Raw genomic sequence first — 18,472 nt, forward strand, 5'->3', positions numbered from 1 at the left:
ACTATTTTTTAATGTACTTTCTGTGTGTACAAAACTTTCAACATAAACTCAATCTTCACACCACCCTGGGAAGAGAACCTCATTATCTCTGTTTTACAAATCAGAGAGCCAAAACTCAGAATTGCTGCTGAAGGTAGCAGAGTAGAGATTTGGATCTGATTCCATCAAGACCCAAAGCCTGGGCTCTTTCCTTTTTTGTTGTATTATATTCCAATTATGGAGTCTCATATCCCCTGCAGGTGTACCATTAGAGTTCTGTGTTCAATCTGTAACATGCTTTTTTCTGACTTCTGTCTGGGACTATTTCCAACCACCACTGTTTTTGAGGTATAGGCTGTGCGAAAGCACATTTTATTATTATTTTTTTTACTGCTGAATACCCTGATGAGATTCAGGAAATACAAATCAAAGTTATATTAACAGATTAGAATCTGTTTTTGAAATAGACTCAAGTATTTAGGGAGAATTGAATGCAGTTCTTTTAAAAAAATGTTATTGAAGTATAGTTGATTTACAATATTGTGTTAATTTCTGCTGTACAGCAAAGTGACTCAGTTATATATATATATATGTGTATATATATATATACACATGCATATATATGTTCCTTTTCATATTCTTTCTCATTATGATTTATCACAGGATTTTGAATATAGTTCCCTGTGCTGTACAGTAAGACCTTGTTGTTTATCCATCCTGTATATAATAGTTTGCCTCTGCTAATCCCAAACTCCCAATCCTTCTCTCCCCTCCCCAGCTTTCCCTTGGCGACCACACGTCTATTCTCTATATCTGTGAGTCTGTTTTTCTTTTGTACACATGTTGCTTTGTGTCGTATTTTAGATACTACTTAGAAGCGATATCACATGATATTTGTCTTTCTCTTTCTGACTTACCTTACTTAGTATGATAATCTCTAATTCCATCCATGTTGCTGCATGGCATTATTTCTGAATGCACTTCTTTTAAATCCTGCCTGAAATGGTAACAGGACATAGCAGAACGTATGGGGATTTGGAATTAGATAGATATGGATAAAAATTCCAGGTCTAGGATATATGGATTTATGGGGTGGCAGATTAAATGTGCCTAACAGATATGCTACCAAAATATCACTTAAAATACAAAAAAAAGAGAAAAAAATAGCAAAATTAAAAATGACAATGACAGTTGAAGAAGAGACTATAGTTCAGAATCTGGCCTGCATTTTCTTTTCTTTTCTTTTTTTGGTGCTATTTTAGGGCTGCACGGGTGGCATATGGAGCTTCCCAGGCTAGGGGTCGAATTGGAGCTATAGCTGTTGGCCTATGCCACAGCCACAGTAACACCAGATCTGAGCAGCATCTGTGACCTAACCAGCTCATGGCAACGCTGGATCCTTAACCCACTGATCGAGACCCAGGATTGAACCTGCATTCTCATGGATAGTAGTCAGATTCATTTCCACTGAGCCATGACAGGAACTCCCACGGCTGCATTTTCATTAACTTCATCAATGAAGGTGAAAGGTTGAGAATCCCTTTCCTGGATGACATACCATGTGCTCTACCTAAAATAGTCCCTTCTTGTACAGCCACTCCAGGATAATGAAGGGTCACACAGTCAGAAAAACTCAGAGCAGATCATACAGTTTTACATGAAATGTCTTCTGAGCCAGACTAACCTGTCTACTAAGCTATTCTTCATTCTGACAGTTTGCCAGTCTATCAGCCTTCCTATGGTGAGTCCCTTTCTCTAATCCTGGTGGTGAATACAACTCCAAAGGCACAATACTGCAGAAGGGAGAGAAGCGTGGAGAAAATGCATTGTATGATACACTATGCGAGAAGTCTCTTGGATGGATGATTTGTCAGTTAAAAAAATGAAAGCAGAAGTGGAGACAGAATAGGGAATACAGAGGGCTGAGAGAAACTCCTGGATCAAGGAAGGGAAGGTCCAGCCTCAACCACTAGATGCTTGTCTGCTAGGAATCAGATGTGTGCTGTGTGCAAACCTTCAAGCCCTATATTTAGATGTGTGAAGGAAAATGGCAGCATCTGAATGGGTAGTCAAGTGGAGGAGTGGCAATCCAGCAAAGCTGTCTCATGACTCACATGAGAAACAAACAAACAAAAGGTGAGTAAGCAGAAAAACAGCACAAAACACACAAACCACAAGAGACAATTTAAAAAATATTGATATGAGAAGATACTCAAGAAATAGGAGTGTGGTGAGATCACATTTTGAGATATTAACCTATTTTTTTCCCCCTGCTGCTTCACTTTTTCCTATGCCTCATACCCTTGCCCCATTCTGGCAGTCCTATATTCTTTTCTTAGGACAGGGATGGATAGGACAGAAGAAGGAAACAACGAAGTATTATGACTTTGTCTTCAAAAGCCTAGGCCCTTATGTGACTAGAGAAGACTTCAGGTGTGGCTGAAATGTTAGGGTTAAAGAGAAAGAGGTCTGCCTTCCCACCCCAACTAGAGGAGGGAGGATGGATTATCTCAGGGAGATGGACTCTCTGTCCTGCTTTCTGGAGGAAGCCTAGGATTCAGAGAGAAAACAACTGTGGTAAGTTTAGGGGGGAGTGAGTCTTGGCCAGATTGGTAAAGATTTTGGCACCCTAACATGATAGGGAAAGACTTGAATATATATTGTGCCTGTAAACTGAAAGGAAATAGAAAAGGGAACCATCACACCTGAGGGGGCAGGTGGAGAGAAGAGTGTGATATTTCATTGGTGACCTGTGTGGACTGATGACAGAGGAACAAGACAGGTAGTAGCTATCTCATTGACAGATGATATTGAAGACCAGGTCAAACTCCCACCCCTTGCATCAGTGCCATGCCACTGCATAAGTCACTCAGAATTTAGATCTGACTCTAAGGCAAGGGCAAGGAATCCCAGATTATCTGAGATTAAGTTTCTGCCATCTTGGTGGGATGGGAAATAGACATTAGGTCATTATTAATAACTACTATAAAGTTATATTTATTTGCACATCCTAGATATAAACGTGTTAACTATATTGGTTACACTTATTATTACTTTCATATCAAAACCTTCACCTGATTCCGTTCTTTGCTCAATAAAGCCAACCTTTTAAAATAAGGTAAATAAAAACAAATTTTATGATTTTTTAAATTATTTTTGTCTTTTTAGGGCTGCATCAGAGGAATATGGAAGTTCCCAGGCTAGGGGTTGAATCAGAGCTACAGCTGCTGGCCTACACCACAGCCACAGCAACCCCAGATCCAAGCTGCATCTGTGACCTACACCACAGCTCATGTAAACGCCGGATCCTTAACCCACTGAGTGAGGCCAGGAATTGAATCTGCATTCTCATGGATACTACTCAAGTTCATTACTGCTGAACCATGATGGGAGCTCCAAAACAAATTTTACTGATAATATTATGCCTCTTTTTGAGATAACTGGAGATTCCAACATAGGTTATAATTGGCTTATAATAAAGACTTCAGACTAAATTTAAAGACTTACTTCAGGTGTTTCAACAGTTTGATAAAAGGACCCAAGTGTCAGAAAAATTTGTAAATGCAAACTTGACTGCATTTCTCACTCCTGAGGGTCAAGTACGTATATCCAGTGGTGTGAAATTGGAATTCCTCTTAATGAAACTGACCTTGGGCTAAACGAGACCAGCCGAAGGCTCATTTATATAACTGAAAACCATCTCCCAAAGCAGCCAGTTTTTAAGCTGCCTTTAGATCAAAGTGGGTATTTGGAGAGAAGCTGCTTACAGGTCCATAGAACACGTTGATGTCAGTTGCTTTCTCCTTGAGATTGGAGAGGGCTAGCCAGCTCCTGAAGCCCTATCCCAGCATCTCTGCTATTTAACTTGCAGCACATTTTTCAACTAACCTTGTGAGACAAGTAATTCAAATGATGATGTGTGACATTATTACAGTCTTCCAAAAGTAAAAGAGAAGTGTATTTGCTGTGACAATTTCCAAACGACAGGAAAAAAAAGAAAAAATATAGGATCTGTTTCTGATTTTTATTTCATTTTGTGCTAAAAGAATCAGAAGAACTGTGTACTCATCTTTTGTCTTTATAAACTATCATTTTGTGTACTCTGGATAGCTCTTCCGATTCTACTTTTCTTTATAAATATTCACAAAAATTCCATTTATTTATTTGTTTATTTAAGTTTTGCTTTTTAGGGCCACACCTGCAGCATACAGAAGTTCCCAGGCTAGGAGTTCAATCAGAGCTGCAGCTGCAGAGCAATGCCACAGCCACAAGCAACGTGATATCTGAGCTGCATCTGTGACCTACACCACAGCTCATGACAACACTGGATCCTTAAGCCACTGAGTGAGGCCAGGGATCAAACCCACATCCTCATAGATAGTAGTCAGGTTCATAACCTGCTGAGCCACAATGGGAACTCCCAGTCCTCACAAATATTTCACTTAGAAGTATTTTATTCAGTTGTGTTTTTTATTCTGTAATTCTAAGTGTTTTTGTGTGCTTGGCATTTAGGCACTGTGCCTAAGGCAAGGCACTGTGCTATATGCTGATTTTGTAGAATAACTAAGACATAGTTTGTTCCTTCCTCAAGGAGCTCAGGGGTTCTCGGGGGACACAAACTTGTAGAGTGATTATTACAATTTCATGATATAAGGATTTTGACAAGAACTTGGAATCAGCACACATTGGGTATGGAATGGCTGAGTGGGAAAATCTCAAATCATCACTTGTATAGAGACAGGCAGACCATAGACAGATCCAGGCCCAGCTGCTTGCACCATGAAGCATCCATTTGTAGCTCTGATGTTCTGTCAGGACAGGAAAGAAGTCTGAGAATGAAACATCAAGAACACTGACATTTAAAGGACAAGAAGGCAAGACAAGCTGAGAAGGAGCATCAGACATGTTGAAAGAAAACTGGGCTTGAGCAGTGATGGGGAAGCTGAGAGAGGAGGGTGTGTCAGGAGGAAGGGAGCAGGGATGTGAACCCAGTGCTGCTAGAGCAGAAAGCATGCTTTGGACAGGACCTCGAGACACTAGGTCCTAAGAAGGGAAAGCAAGTTTGTAAGAGTTGAAGAGGGATCAGAAGGAAATTCAGGAGTTTGATGATGAAACAGATTTGTCTTGAAAAGGAGGGAGGATTTCCCCTTCCAGTTACCTGTCAGAATGCCCCTGAACACCTGGCTTACATAGTGGGATTCATGGCAGTGTAAAAAACAGGAAAAGTTGACTAGTGAAACTGTGAAGAGCTAGCCTTGACTGCAAAGCCTCCTTGGGAACTGTAGGATTCTTTTGGGCTAGAAGAATGGTCCGTGGAGAGCAGAAGGGCAAAGCAGAAAGAGGCAACTTTCATAATTCCAGGCCGTTATTTTTTCGGTGGAGCGTAGTGGACTATCAACTCTGTTAGGGAAATGTGTGTTTTTCGGTAATATAATTTAATGGTTTTTCTCAAATTTCTGCAGCTTTCATTTGAGTAGTTGATGAAATAGATTACCTGCTAGTTACATGTTGCAGGGTTATTTTTCTGCCTGGGGATGATTTTATTCTTAAGGGAAAAGGATGCTATTTCTGTAAATCTCAAACATTACATGCATCAGAGAACGCAAGGAAAAAGCTTTTATTCTCTTAAGACAAACACAAATAGCTCTAGTTTCTTTTACTTCTCGTTTAAAGCCACCTTATAAAGTGCTATCACAAACAAGCTCTGGGGATGAATTGTTTAGTGCTATAAGGTTTGTGTGCAAATACACACACATATTGCATTTATACTCATGCACACACACATATATATTTATACTTATACCATACGCTCTAAGAGCACTTTAGAAGACTCAATATAGATTTTATTCAGGGGAAAAGAATAAATATAGACAAATAACAAACCCACATGTTAAATGTAAATAAATGACGGATATAAAAATTTCCTACTAAAAGACTGAAATCTAGCCATTTGGTAATGGAATGCCGATCTTGTACTTGTGCTGTTTTCCCTCTTTAAACCAGATGGTTGCGCTTAAAATTCAGGTTATAATGGCATAACACAAGTTGCATTTTTCCTTTTTCTGTTACATGGTAAACTTCACTTTGGCAGAGTAGTATCTTTGAGGGCCTTCTTATGGGAGAAACTTCTCAATCAGTACCTATGACTTTGTGATCGTTATCTCTTACATGAGGGAATTAGGCCACCTAATTCCATCTTCTCCTCACAGACCTTTGGTTGAAATTCTTCCTTCCAAGTGAGCATTGTTTTTTTTCTTTTTTTCTTTTTTTCTTCATATTTTCTAACCAGTCTTTCTTTTGAAGGTCTTTCAGCTGGGAGTTAGGATTCCATCAATCCCCATGGTGGGTGGGCGTAGGAGATAGCTTAGGAGAGTTTGATAGGCCTCCATAACACAAACCAATCAGACACCTTCAAAACTAAGACCCTGTCTGTTTTTTACATTCAGAATTGAACTTCACATGGCTACAGAAAGTGTACTTTTAATTCCAAGAATTGTCTTACTTTCCCTGATTTATCTCTAGCCCTTAGCAGATTATGTGGCAGACAGTAGACCTGCACTAAATAGTTCTTGAATAAATAGATGAAGGATAATTCTGCTGCCTCAAAATAACAAACCTTTTCAAAGAACAAAAAACATATTTGATTTAGTCTAGATGGATGATTCTGTCCATTTTATTCACATTCCCAAACAAAATATTCCATGATTTGGCCAAAAAAGAAACAAACACACATGCACACACAGAACGGGAGCAATACACAGGTATTCGAAGCTAATAGCCACAATGTAGATATGTGGATATTTGGGCAGCAATACCTTTCACTGTGCTAAGAGCAGGGCTAATCCAGCTGATGTCTAGAATTCTGGGTGCCAAAGTGAAACCTTCCTCTTGAGGTTACAAGGTTCTTTGTTGTGACAAGAGTGGGAATACATGGTTATGTTCTAGCTTTGCAAAGCAGAAGATGAAACAGTGGAGAAATTGCAACATGAATGTGTGAATGACCTGGGTTTTGACCTCATTTCAGTTGCTAAATTCTTACTACTATCTCCTCTGCCTTAGGTGCAAACTAAGGGAGAACCTAATGTTTCACAATCCTAAAACATTTTACCAGGTACAGAGTCTCCATGTTGGAAGGCATCTTTTGCAAAGACAAATTCATAGCTCCCTAAACTATAACAGATGAGAAGATATGTGTAGTCACCATAGAATTTTCAGCCTGGAGTACCTCGCATTGGCATGGTCACAAAAACAAATAAAACCCCCAAGCTATTTTTCACAAGGGCCGATGATTTAACATTCTTTTTTTTTTTTTTTCTCCTTTTTATGGCTGCACCTACGCCATATGGAAGTTTCCAGGCTAGGGGCTGAATCGGAGCTGCAGCTGTAGGCCTACACCACAGCCACAGCAATGCAGTATCTGAGCTGAATCTGCAATCTATACCACAGGTTGTAGCAACACTGGATTCTTAACCCACTGAGTGAGGCCAAGGATTGAACCTGCATCTTCATGTATACTAGTCAGGTTCTTAATCTGCTGAGCCATGACAGGAACTCCTGATTTAACCTTCTTTCAGGCATTCTCGAAGCCATTGGATAAGTAAAATGAAGACCTGTTCCTTCGGTGGATCTCAGTGTCTTTTATTTTAGGAGAAAAATAATAATCCAACAACAGCAAAAGTATAATAACTTGAGTTTTCAAATAAATACTACAGTTCTCTACTTCATTTTTCACAGGACATCTGAAATAGCCTTACAATATATTGGCAGTACTCCATGGTATGAGGAAGTTACAGGCCAGGATAAAGTCTGTGGATTAAATTTGGATTCAACAGCTAGTTCAGATACCTGCTTTGAGGTAACCATTTTACTCTCAAGTGTATAAAGACAGATTCTGGAACAATGTACTTGTTATGGAGCTAACTTGGGTGTGTAGCTAGTGGGGGGAGTCAGTCCCTCTGCTTGCAAGCCCTGTTCAGTGGCAGCTCTGAGTCTGCTTGGAGATTCTTGAAGTCTCTTGTAAACTGTAGCTAAAGTAAGGTCATTGGTGGAACTGGGGCAATACAGCTGATTGCATTGCATCAGGGCCCCTTGGGCTGTGAGGAACCTTTGTGACTTGACAAGTTTCAAATGGTAATGAATGTGACTATTAGTCTGTCTAGCTTATTCCCATTTTATCTCTGAATCTAACACTCTGCCTCACTTTAAGTTGCTGCAGATGTTTGTAACATACATTTGTTGAGTAAATGAATTCAGAGCTAAGCAAACTGATGGCAAGAAACGTGCAGAAAAGTAAAAGATCATCCTCTGCTCAGATAAGTTGGTTAAGTATTCAGTAAAGTTAACATGTTTCTTTTTCACTCTGAAGCACCTCAAACCTTTAGTATATATATATTGTGTATCTTCAGGAGAAGAATTTATTTAGCAAAGCAATTTTGCAAGCTTTTTTTTTTCTTTTCGTGTAAAACCCCTTGTTCTCAAAGTAGTGATTAGCCTCTCTCTGCAGTACTTGGACTAATGCATTTATTAGTCAGTATGATATAATATGCAAAACAAAATGCTTGAACTGAATTTTGTTTGCTACTTTTAGAAGAGCTGTGCATGTGTGCATGCATACCCACCTGCTGGGTTTCCATAACAATAGAGTACATAAAATTCTCTAAATATTTGAATGGATCTATGACACCTAGAATCCAGTCTGGTAATGATTGGAGTAATAAATTATTCTGTGTGCTCTGAGGTAACATAAATCCTGATCCTTAATCTGCTCTACAGTTGCAAAACCAAATTATGTAATGCTGATGATTTTTCTTTCTTTCTTTTTTCTTTTTTTTTTTTACTTTTTAGGGCTGCACCTCCAGCATATCGAAATTCTGAGGCTAGGGGTCGAATCGGAGATGCAGCTGCCAGCCTACGCCACAGCTATGGCAATGCAAGATCGGAGCCCCATCTGCGACCTGCACCATGGCCCACGACAATGCCAGATTCTTAACCCATGGAGCAAGGCCAGAGATCAGACCCACATCCTCATGGATACTAGTCTGCTAGTCAGGTTCATAACCCACTGAGCCACAACAGGAACTCCCAAATACTGAAGATTATATAAGCACAGATGTGCATTTATATCTGAAATGCTAAGGGGATTTGTTAGAGATTACGGAGCCCCATTTCCCCTCCAGAGTTTCTGGAGTCAGACATAGGGAGACCTAGGAATCTGCATTTAAAAGTATTCAGAATGATTCTAAAGTAGTTAGGTCAGTGGACAGCAGTCTGAGTAATACTCCTATAAGCAACATTACAATATATCATCACACTGGTCAAATATTTCGCTTTTGTAGTCCAGGGTTTCTCTCTTTTGCCAGTTCATAACTTTTAAGCACTTATATCTCCTTCAGTTTTGGAAAAGATTGTAGGACCCCTAGACTATGATATGGAGATTTATGTCCTTATAGGGAGAAGGAAAGTCTAACTCAGATTTTTCTTTGAGACTCATTTTTACTGGTTATAATGATTCTTGAGATCCTGTTTCAGCAAAGGTTAGTCTTACAGATTGAATTGGAAGCTACAGGAATGGTAACGAGAGAAGAATGCCATCTAAAGAGAAATTGGGCAGATCCCTTTTGAGATTGGACTCTCTCACACCTGTCAAGGTGACAAATGGGCAGAGTGACTGGTGGGATGGGGAGGCATGATGACTACCGTTACGGTCGCTGGATTCAAGATATTTTTGCTCTAGTGCTTCATAGCTGTTACTTAACTTCTCTGTGCCTTAGTTTTTCTTTTTATTTGTAAAATTAGAAAAACAGAAACCATATGGGAATAGTTTTTTTTTTTTTTTTAATGGCTACAGCTGTGTAGCATATGGAAGTTCCTGAGCCAGTGGTTGAACTGAAGTTGCAGCTGCAGGCGTACGCCACAGCTTGTGGCAATGCCAGATCCTTACCCCACTGAGTGAGGCCAGGGATTCAACCTGAATCCTCACAGTAGATTGAGACCTTAACATGCTGAGCCACAATGGGAACTATGACTAGGGTTATTTTTTAGGTGTAAATAAGATGGTTTCTTTAAAGGACATAATCCCATACCTGGCATATATTGAGCAGTTAATTTTAGTAATTATTATCTTGAGTGGCAGTGGCCTATGGCTCCTCCATTTTGATATTTGCTGCCTTAATTGAATTCAGTGATAGTGGTGATGCTTTCATTAAATGCAAAACAAAACTATATAATCTTACATGTAGTACAGCTTTAGAGCTCAGTAAATTTGGGATTGAATATTAGTTGTGTCCCTCACATTTACAAGTTGTGTGAACTTGGACAAGTTATCTAACTTGTGTGAACCTGTTTCCTCAATGGTAAATAGGATTAGAGTAACTAGGATAAATGATGGCTGCTGTCATCATTGCCATTAACTCTGAGTTACTCAAGCACTTGGCAGTTCATTGTCCTCAGGAGACTGATTTAAGTGTTCCTGAATCTTTCTAAACCTCATTTCAGTGAGTTCACTGAGAAGATTTCTTGACTTTGCCAACAGAAATGAGTGAATGCCCAGAGCTCAGGGCCAGCTAGAGTTCCAGGATCCACCCCAGTCAAGGAGTGAATAGGAATAACTGACAACTGTAAGGTGTGGAATGGAAAGGAACTAGATTCTGAATCCAAGGCAATGATGAGCTCAGGTGGAGAAAAGCTTCAAAGTGTCAAGAACAAGGTAGGAGTGAAGAGAGAAAGCAGTGCATTGAAGCAAAGGTTTGGAAACAGTGAGTAGGCAAAAGCAGACTGAGTATGTCCCAGAGGCAATGCCTGGAAATCTCCCAGGCAACTCTCCAGCATGGGAGGAGCCTTTCAGGAAACTGCTAGATTCAGCTCAGATTCAGCTCTTACTAGATAAAGAAATAGTTAGGGGAATCATGGCAGTTTGGACAATGCCAAGTGGTGTGATGGTTATCATTATTCTTACTTTTTTTTTTTTTTTTGCCTTTTCTTCCACTTTATTTCATATTCCCACCACAATAATGACTCCCTTAATTTAAACTAAAAACCGTAGTAGGTCCTTGAAAGGGTGTCAGTGAAGGAATGAAAATGTTAAAGACTAAGGCACAGGTGGGGGTGGGGAATCATTGAATCGTCTTGTTTGGGCTCTTGAAGTTGCTGGTGGCTTGGAGCTGCATTTGGTAGGCCAGTTTCTGGATCTTGAAACCTTAGAGCTGGGGCACAAACTGATTGGTGGGCCATTTGGGCCAATACTTGGGGTCCACCATGAATATTATGTGAGGGGAATATTATGTGAGGGGAATCTGTGTGGTGGTGCCTTGATGACTTGGGCATGTACATGTCCATGCACTTGGGGCAGTAGAGCTTCACCATGGCCTCACCTGGACTCTGTGAAAGGCCAATGGGAAGCATTGGCTAATTCTCACATTACACCCGGGGACAATAGCCAAATTCTTCCTGCTGGTATTTTTACAACATCTGGGTGATGCCACAGTTGGGAGGCTGCAGCAGGTGTGGATCTATCCATAGAGCATTTTAGCTTTCTGCTCAATCAGGTCTCTGATTGGGGTTGTCTTTCAGCTTCTCATCAGGTTCCAGGTCATGTCTAGAGCTTGTTGATAGTGAGGCACCTGCTTGTTGAGTCCAGAGAGATTGAATTTGTCCTGGATGTCACTTTCATCCCTTCACAGAATTCATTACCACAGAGCCCACAGAACCAGGAAATCCAGGACACCTCCTCTGAGCTGCTCATTGCCACATCTGTAGCTGGACAGGGACTGGGACCTGTGGTGGCAGGGTGGTGGGAGGTGGTTTCTGCTTCCAAGGAACCTAGGCAATGGCTACAACTCAGGTTGCAGACCTGACCACGGCAGACCTGACCTCATTATTTTTACTTTCCATATTATACTGTGAACTCCTTGAGACCAAGTCCTGTGTCTAATCCCATTTTGAATCCCTGAATTGCTAGATGTCAGAGAGTAGATGTTTAATATGAGTTGGTTCAAAGATAGCAAATGTCAGCCTTGTGTATCCCACTGCCTTCAATGTCTAAGCCACTTTTTAAATATCTAGGGCTTCTTAAGCTTGATTATGGATTTTGAGAAAGTTCTTCATATTTTAATCAGTCTTTGTAATAAGAATTCAAATTTATTTTATGTATCTAGAATAATTATTAGGTCAGGATATATTTTCTACTTAGTAATAGTGTGTATCTTGTACAGCAGGGAAATCTAGACACATTTTGGAAGCGTCAGTGTTTTCCATAACTTTTTTCTTTTTTTTTGGTCTTTTTTTCAGGGCCACATCGACAGCATAGGGAGGTTCCCAGGCCAGGGGTCAAATTGAAGCTGTAGCTGCTGGCCTACACCACAGCCACAGCAACGTGGGATCCAAGCTGAGTCTGAGACCTACACCACAGCTCATGGCAATGCTGGATCCTTAATCCACCGAACAAAGCCAGGGACGCCAGTCAGATTCATTTCCATGAGCCAAGATGGGAACTCCTCCATAAATTTTTTGTTTTGCAAAAGATTTTAAAGATCTTGAAAATAAAAATGGGAAAGTAATTTTTCCTTCTCCAGATAAATTCTCTACTATTACTTTGATGTGAACTTTAGAAAGTTAAAACTGGGTCCCAAAAAAGAAATATAATCTTAGCCTGCAGTGACCATGTTCAAGGATTTATTGTGTGTCAGCTGATGTGCGTTGGAGAAGCATGTTTTTGAGATACCACTGATGGGAAATGTGTGTTACTTAAAAGGAAAGGAAATTAGAAGACATTTCTTACAAATCTCATCATTGTCTCTTAATTTTCGAAGAAAGTAGTCACAGGATAATTTAGGAATATTTACATAAAATTTTAAAGAACTGTATTATATTACAATACCCTTTTCAAACATCAACATACTTCACAACCTGCAATTTCCTTAATCAGAGAAGATTTCTTTTTCATCCTCTGTGTTGGGGGCAGCACTTGATACAGAGGTTTAACTCTTGATAAAGCAGACACTTGAAGGCAGAATCTGATTAGAAAGCTGTCTGCTTTTTGATTCTGAAGGTGGGATGTGCTGGGGCCTTTGGAATATGGCTGAGGAGGGAGCGTGTCCTGGACTTTCCAATGTATCTTCAGAACGGAAAGAACTATTACTGGTGATATTTGCTGGAACAGAGATGGTTAAAATCACTTTCTATTAAATTCTGATTTGGGAGGAATCGCATCTTACTCTTTTTGTCTTATATATATATATTTTTAGCTCTCCTCTATTTTAAAGTGTCACCATTGTCCTTACACGCATTAAAATTAGAATCTGTTGTTTGCTGAATTTCTACAATAGTTTTCCCTCAACTTTAGTTCTGCTTTTCTCTGCCTTTGACTATACTAATAATTATTTAAAAATGGCAATTGTCACTTACTATGTATTTTCCCAGCATGGCGTTAGGTGACACATATATATTCACTGTCAAAATCACCTCTCTCATAGTCATTCTAAATATAAAACATTACCAACTACACTGAAACTACAAAGACTGAGTCCTTGTTTTTGAGTCAGGAACTTTACGTTTTTTAAGGCCTTTCCCCCTTGTGTTTTCTGCCTTTCAGTGGTAGTTGCTAAAGAGCCCTGATAATGCTACAGCCGGTTCTGCAAGCCTTTGGTGGTTCTTGTCACCTCCAGTTTTCCTTCTACTGGAATTCTCAAGGAGCAGAGTATTTCTTCGGAGCTTACTCCGCCTTGGATTCTACTGTTCTTTCTCCTTTTGATATTATTGGCATAATTTTGTGTTTGTCGTTTCAAGTTACAGTTGAAGGAAAAAGTCATCATCATTTTCGGAATACCCAAACTTCTTTCTCTCTCCAAGCAGGTGATTTTTATCTTTACATTAATGTCAACTTTTCATCTGTAGTTATTAAATAAGAATATTAATAGTTATAGGCAAATTTAATTGCATATCTTAGAAAAGGAATCCACATATTATATACATATATATAATACCACATTTACATATATGTGGTATATATGTAAATGCATTGAAAAATGTCTGGAATTCTATTTAAGAAGATCTTAAGAGTGATAGTGTATATAAATATAAAACCACACTCATATCATCTTTGTATAACTGAACCATGAAACACACTCTTTGAATGCTCTGCAGGAGGGCTCCTGTGCAGTTTAACCAGCCCTTACTCTGGGAAGAATGTAAACGCTGTAAATCCTGTGTATCTCCTTAGCCTCACCACAATCCCAAATGCCCATTTCTACAACCTTCCAACATAATTCCATGTAATAGAGGAAGAAAAGATCGTAGGACTTTGAGCCGAGAACAGAGAGTGTAAGGTACTGTTCTTTAAGAAATGTCCCTTGAGATGTAAAAAATCTGAGACTACATTTATTATTATTTAGTCAAAACTGAAATTTTAAATATCATTTAAAGATGAACAATAAATTGATTGTGTCCTTTTAATGGATCAGATAGCTTGGGGACAAAAGTATGGGAACTTTCCATGCATACATTTTCAAATATCTTGAATTTTGATTTATGTGAATATATTATCTAATGATAATAAAAAATTTAAAAATACTTCCAGAATCTTTTCTCCAGTAATATTTTACATTCTCTTGCCAAAAATTACTGTGCGCTGTGCTGTGGGGTGGGGACCCTGAAAACTGAGTCTGTTAGAACAAAATTTTTAAAACAGTCCTGTATTTCTACTGAATTTTTGAGGGATGCCCCATACAATTTTATTGAAAAAATAGAAGAGATTAAATGACTCAATAAAAAGAAGGAAACTTGTGAAAGATTGTCCAAGAGGTCTTCCCTCTGGGCCTAGATTTTTTTTATAACTGAGTTTTAACCAGCCTTTTAAATAGGCTTTTCCTATGCTAGTTAAACGGTTTCTGTTTATGGAAAAATGTATTCTTCAGTCTATTTTAAAGGGTACCTCTAACATCAAAACCTGATGAAGACAGTATAAAAAAAGAAAAAAATCTGCCAATCCTCCCCCTCCTTTTTTCAACAGCAAAAGTTTTTCATAGCCTCATTGTCCTAATCTATGCTTGCCCACTATTGGGAATGAAATTCAGAAGGGTCTATCAAAGAAGCTGTGTGTTCCTGTCTGTATTTTTTTCTAGGTGAAGTTTTAGATGCAGATAGGAAGGAAGAACAAGGAGAGGGTAGATTATCAGCTCTAGCCAAAGATGAGAATTCCATTTTTTTTTTTAAACCACCGTTACAAACTAGATTCTCATGGAAATCTTCCCTTCAGAACACACATGCATGTACACACATGCCATACAGACATCACAACACACACAAAACCCATTTCTCTATTTGCTTTATTTATTTCTACTTGTACGCATCTCTGTAGTGGTCTTCGGTAGTGGGCCCGTGGTTGCTAGCCCACAAAATGTTCCGGGGGTGCATTTCCTACCAAGTCGTCAGCGTCTCCTCCTATCCTTAGACTCTTGCCCTTGCATCTAGGAGTTTCTCTCATTTGCTTTCCAGGTATGCCACTTCTCAGTAGCTCAGCTCACGGCAAGTTTCAATACGTTTCATTAATCTGGTCCATTTAGTACTATTCCCTCAAGGACAATCTCCAATGTCTTAGGTGTACAACCTTTTCTGTACATTTTCTTGGGAATTTGGGGAAAGGCAGCCCTCGCTACCATCTTATCTGGAAGTGTCTTTATAGCCCTTAGTTAAATAATGTACCTGTATGTTTTACTAAAACTGATTCTTGCATCTTCTGTCTGAAGCATCCCTCTCATCAGGAAATGAGAAAAAGAGGGCACATGTTTTATGTTTTCATAGTACTTTTTATTGTGAAAGCAATTTGATTTTACTTTGAGTGGAATTTCCTTTTTATAAAATTGAAAATCAAGAAAAAAAATGTTCTCTATTTCTCTCTCATGTGCCTTAAGTAATGCTGTTATCCTTATTATCTGTCTTCCTCTTGCATTCCATGCAGAACAATTAACTGTCTCTGTACATTTATTCTTGCTCCTGTATAAAGAATTAGCAACCATTCCCATGCATTTCTGGAATTCTATTTCTTATCTTTTATGCCACACTACTCTCTCATAACCAGTTCTAGCTGCAAATCTATTTCAAATGATTTTACGGGCAATTTATTCTTTTCTTTCCAAAGTCTAAGAATGATTTTTTTTTTCTTTCCTGTTACCATGACGTGACAAGTGTTTCAATTTATAATTTTCCGGGAATTCCTTTAATGTCCAAAGCATCTGATAAGATACACATGGGATCACAAGCTTCCACTTGCTTCGGTACATTTTCAATTATAGATAGTGAAGCGCTCAGACCTCCTGAGCTCCCGGAACATATATAACCTCCCATAACTGCTGCAGACCTCCAGCTGCTTCCATCATCGCTCAAACTGGGGGTGTCAGGTGGATCAGTGTGGGAGATGGTCCACGTGGGATTTTAAACTGTGTTTGTTTAGAATTACAGATTAATGCTTGCCACCATTGTCTCTCGAATACATTCAGAAAGAATAATAAAAGCTGTAGCAGCCTGGTTTATTTTCCCGTCCACCCTGACATAACTACTGGAGAGGAAACATCTTGGTGAAGTGGAAATATTACACACTCGGAGTCGACAGAACTGGACTGAATGCAGTTTTACCGCTTATTATGTGCATGCGTTCAGTCAAGGCACTTGACTTTTCTGAGCCTCAGTAAAATGGGATTGATATTAGACACTTCCTCAGAGCCAGGATGCTTCTGAAGATTGATAAAGGTAACGATGGAGTTTATAAATGAGAGTTTTTGAAATAGGGTGAAGTGTTGCAATGCTCTGACTTGTGTCAAAGTTTATGTACTCAAGATCTGCAGGCCTGGGTTTTAAAGGCTGGGGGGGAGGGCAGCTCCTCCCCCACCCCCACCCCTGTTCTCCAGTTCCCACTCCTGTAAGTCCCTGTCATTGTTCTCTCTATCGGGTCTCTGGCTCATGCTTGAGGATGGTTTCTCCTGAAACAGAAAACACACTGGAGTGCCCAGGTTGAGGCCAGGGCTGGGCTCGCCCTCAGCACTGCTCCACTTGGGGCATATTAATTTTCACATGAAGGGATCCAGTGGACAGTTAGATTTAGAAAATGGGAGCTCAGTAAGCTTAAAAGTTAGGGGAGAGGACTAGCAACAAGGAAAAAATTCCAAATAGAAGATAAGCCTTTTGCATTAGTTTACTTATGATAGTATCCCTTACAAAAAAAGAAAAAAATAGAGGCCACTGAAGCATCCAATATTAGAGGATGTACACTGAAAAAAAAAAAAAAACCTTAAAAAAATAAATCACTTGGTGAGATACACAATTTTAATGGTTATATTTATGGATATTTTAGGCAAGTCAGAAAATATCCATGTTGTAGTGCTTAATGAAGCAAAATGAAAAAACCGAATATGCAATTTGATTTCAGTTACATTAAAAAATTGTAAAAAAAATAGTTCAGATTAAATATACCAATATGTTAATAGTGATTGTCTCTGGGTTGTGAGTTTAGGGTGATTTCAATTTTGTGAGTCATATTCTATAATTTTAAGTCTCTAATCATGACCATATTTTGTAGGCAGAAAAGGTGGCTTTTGCTAGAAGACTGGCTGTGGTTTTCTGAGGGGCATTATCTTAGAGTTGGCTATGGCCCAGGGTCAGCCCTCAGGCTGTCACCTTCCAGTGTTATCACAAGGTCACTTGCCTAGCCTAGAGTCCAGCAAATGAAGGTGGCAAGCCTGGAGAGATATTTTATCATGGCTAAGGGGGGAAGCAATAAATCACCTCTGCCCACAGCAGAAATCACCAGCGAGAGGAAAGCTTGAGCTCCTCAGCCCTAACAGTGCTGCACAGAACACAGACAGCTTCTGGCTCTTGAAATTTCCCTTTCTGTGCATTACGCTGACCCTCCTCTTCATATGTAATTCATTATGTTTCTGCTCACTCAATAGTAACATAGTCCAGGTCTGCTTCCCATGTTTACTCCCAAGTCACATCTGTTTCTTTCACAGACATTCCTCTGGCTTACTTCCATCGTCGATTATTCATATCCATTGTGTGTGAATTTTATTTCTAAATTGTTGAAAAACCCTTTAACGTCATCCTAATGTACTAATGATGACACATGTTCATTTCCACAACTGGAAAATGTAACCTTTTGAAAAGGTACAGAGACTGGCTTGTTTGTTTTCTAAACCCTCCCATGAATACACCTAGTTGTATGTTTTTCAACACATTCTGGAGGGCAATATCATTGTCTTTGGCAAAAGCATTCTTGAGTTTATGCCTCTAGCTTGGTTACCTGCCAAATTCTCCAAATTCAAAAATGATTTTTGACAGTTTCCAAATTACTCATCGACTCTCAGAGGGCATAGAAGCTGTCCTGAAAAATCTGCATGAGACTCTAGAGGCAAGATCCATAGAGGAGACCAAGAGATTATTTGTACTGGATTGTGACAGTTTCCCTGAAGCAAGTGTCCTTTTGGAAGAGTAAGACAGTCGGTAT

General features: G+C 39.3%; 1 protein-coding gene and 1 pseudogene across 2 annotated transcripts in view; one reads left to right on the forward strand and one right to left on the reverse strand.

Annotated features, from left to right (window-relative positions):
* LOC106509220 (uncharacterized) overlaps positions 1-18,472 on the forward strand; it is a 424,782-nt gene that overhangs the window by 263,787 nt on the left and 142,523 nt on the right. The window lies entirely within an intron of this gene.
* On the reverse strand, positions 11,091-11,722 carry LOC100738298 (casein kinase II subunit beta-like; annotated as a pseudogene).

This window comes from Sus scrofa, chromosome 1, assembly GCF_054392235.1.
Source record: "Sus scrofa isolate SSC_HxYL_T2T_F1_AM1 chromosome 1, Sscrofa_HxYL_maternal_Yorkshire_Landrace_v2.0, whole genome shotgun sequence".
Classification (NCBI taxonomy): Eukaryota; Metazoa; Chordata; class Mammalia; order Artiodactyla; family Suidae; genus Sus; species Sus scrofa.